Consider the following 3,477-nt stretch of genomic DNA (forward strand, 5'->3'; position numbering starts at 1 on the left):
GGCAACGGCCTTGCCGCAGTGGATGCACCGGTTCCCGTGAGATCATCGAAGCTAAGCGCTGTCGGGCGTGGTCGGCACTTGGATGGGTGACCATCAAGGCCGCCATGCGCTGTTGCCATTTTTCGGGGTGCACTCAGCCTCGTGATGACAATTGAGGAGCTACTCGACCGAATAGTAGCGGCTTCGGTCAAGAATACCATATTACGACCGGGAGAGCGGTGTGCTGACCCCACACCCCTCCTATCTGCATTCTCCACCGAGGATGACACGGCGGTCGGATGGTCCCGGTAGGCCACTCGTGGCCTGAAGACGGAGTGCATTACATATAAAAGAAGTGAAATTATTACTCGGCTGAAGGCCACAAACAATTTCAAATAACAAGCGGTTGAAGGCCTGAATTAGAAGTCAGGAAAACATTCCAAATAGTACTTTTAAGATAAATCTCTTGCTTTTAAAACACGTTTGCATAAAAAACTTACTGTAACACGGCTGAAAGCCTTATCACCAAGGAAGTGAAATTATTGCTCAGTTGAAGGCCACTCCAACAATAATTAGAAAATTACAAATATCCTTAAAACATAGTATGAAGGCTTTCACGACCGGATGACATATCTTCTGGTAAACCTTCCGGGATGTAAGGTCGTGGTCCATGAAACTCTTCAGCTTCTAACGTTTCGTCCAGAGCTGCGCTGGACATCTTCAGAGGGGTGTTTCTCCTCCGGTGAGTCACCAGCAAGACTCACCGGAGGAGAAACAGGGTCTCTGAAGATGTCCAGCGCAGCTCTGGACGAAACGTTAGGAGCTGAAGAGTTTTATGGACCACGACCTTACATCCCGGAAGGTTTACCAGAAGATATCCTTAAAACAAACATCACAATCTAAGGAATCAGGACTAGCGGTTTTCAGCAAGTGTTCCAAGGGTTGGCCTGGGTAGGTAGCTCAAACATAAGGTAAGATGACACAGGCAGCCAAGAGTTATACTCACCTAACAGGATGGCAACTCAAACTAGGGACATGAACGGCTCAACGCGAGACGCACGCTGCTTAGAAATATTACGATTTTATGATGTAATCTACCGCTAGTTATCATTTTTTAAAAGTTAATAACAATTTTCTAAATAAAAACAGAAGGGAAAAGAAATTCTTTCTGGTAACTCCTCAGCTGTTGGAACTATTAAAGAATAGTTGAATATAAAATGTGTTTGTCTTACCTTTGACGTAAATTGAGAACAGAAGCTTAGGCTATGTTATCTGTTTCTCAGGGACATCTCCATGAAAGGCACCCTACAAGCTGTAGTGGAGAAGGAAGTGAGAACAACGCGATATTTCCTTCTTGTAATAAAATACAATGAAGAAAGAAAATCCCACCCCCTACTTCTAATGATTTAGTGAAAGTGTCGTACGGACTCTCACATTGGTGCCTACGATTGTGCTTAAATATGTGAGTACTGAAAAGTGAAAAACTTCGTGTTTTCCTTTTTCAGGTAAAGACTAAAAAAAGCATTTAATAAAAAAATAATTTTCCAATAATCAGAAGTTTTATTTCATGTTTCTATGTAATTTGTGTACATAGTTTGTAAAAGTCCATTATGTCATTTTTTTCTCTGTATATATGTACGGTTATGTTGTAAGTGTAGCATTAAGGTAATTTGCTAAAAATCTGTTTGATTCAAAGGAGGTCCGCTATAATAACATCCCTTGTTTCCAATATTTAATTTTGTTTAACAATAAATTTTTCATAAGACTAAATAGGGTGATGTGGCGAAACAAGCGATATATCATTTGAGTGACACAGAGGCTACAGAGAGTGTCGGACTTAACCCAGTTCACTGCTACTAGCACCACGTCACCATAACGCGTCTGTGCGTAGCACAGGAGTACTGCACAGTAATTTAAGAATGAAATTAAAAGTTAAAGTTGCCTTTCCAAAAGTTGTCAGCATGTGCTTTAGTATATTGATGTTTAAACTGTCAAATCTCAGACTGATTAGATTAATATCTTTCAATAAATACATGGTTTTAAGAAAAAAACAAGTCGCGCTAAATAACAAAGCTAGGAAGCCAAAAATCGGTCATAATGTGTAGATGTATGCCAAACTTAACTGCTTACTGGTTCAACTTGATCGGAACAAAGTTTTAGTCAGAATCCGCATTTTTACGAAAAATAATTGGCGCTAAATAATAAAGCTAGAAAGCCAAAAATTTGTATGAAGCTTCAGTTCAACATAAAAATAGTAACTACGTGACCCCATTAAGCTACATCAAATAGTTTCCGAGTAATTTACTGAAAACTAAATTTGGAACAACAACGTCCTTATTTGTGGTAGATTATCTGTTATATTAATGCTGGAAAATTCTGAATACAGCACGTGATGAAACCTATTAAATAATAGAGCTATAACAAGTTTCAAGATGAAACTTCCTGGCAGATTAAAACTGTGTGCCGGACCGAGACTCGAACTCGGGACATTTGCCTTTAGCGGGCAAGTGCTCTACCAACTGAGCTACCCAAGCACTTGCCCGCGAAAGGCAAAGGTCCCGAGTTCAAGTCTCGGTCCGGCACACAGTTTTAATCTGCCAGGAAGCTTCATATCAGCCCACACTCCGCCGCAGGGTGAAAATCTCATTCTGGAAGTTTCAAGATCTTGATGTTAATAACAACCAATACAAGGTCTCTTAAACTTGTAGGTCAGAAGTCATGTTCTACTGTCGTTCCGTTCTAAAAATTTTAGGCGGCAAAGTTGATATTTAGGCGAGCTAAAACTGTTTCAGTGATTTTAACCAACTCAGCTACATTCATACAGAAATTACGAAGATTCTAAATTGATTCATGACATTGTTATAAAATATTGTGTGTCCCAGAAAGCGGCCATTTGGTTGCCGCTACTTGTGTTCAGAGCGAATGACGGAAGGTGTTTCTGTCGGCCATATGTATGTATATAAATACGGCCGGAGAGGCAGTAATCACTTCACTTCGCACCCAGTGACTGTATGGTCCACGTTAGTCAAACGCCGGAGTACGTGCTGCCTCAGATAACGTCACAGCCAGACTGCAACTAAACTCATGTTTTTAGTGATAGTAGAATGTGAACTCGCGAGGACTGTACACCGTCCTGGATCGCTTAGATTTCGCGGAAGTAACTGTTACTGTGCCGCCCGTAATGTTAACAAATCCGCGTGGCAAGTGGTGACAATTATTTTCCACTTTTGTGGCGAGCAATTATTTTGATGATCAGAAGTCAGGGCGAAAGACCATTTAATGGGAACTTACCTTCGAGGTCCCCTCTGAACTGCTCATCGTGCTGTTTAGATTAGACATATTTGTTATAAGTATGAACATAATGAATATTACGATGTTGTGCGTGTGAAAATTTGTGAAATATATCTTTTAATTAGATCTCTAAATCTTCAGTTATAATCACCATCATCCCGCTGAGTAAATAGAGAGTAGAAATATTTCTTTCAGCTGACTGGACAA

The 3,477-nt window shown here is 40.5% G+C and overlaps 1 pseudogene; it reads left to right on the plus strand.

The window, feature by feature from the left end:
- Positions 1–118, plus strand: LOC126482851 (5S ribosomal RNA; annotated as a pseudogene).
- Positions 119–3,477: the final 3,359 nt, after the last annotated feature.

Source organism: Schistocerca serialis, chromosome 5 (assembly GCF_023864345.2).
Source record: "Schistocerca serialis cubense isolate TAMUIC-IGC-003099 chromosome 5, iqSchSeri2.2, whole genome shotgun sequence".
Taxonomy (NCBI): domain Eukaryota; kingdom Metazoa; phylum Arthropoda; class Insecta; order Orthoptera; family Acrididae; genus Schistocerca; species Schistocerca serialis.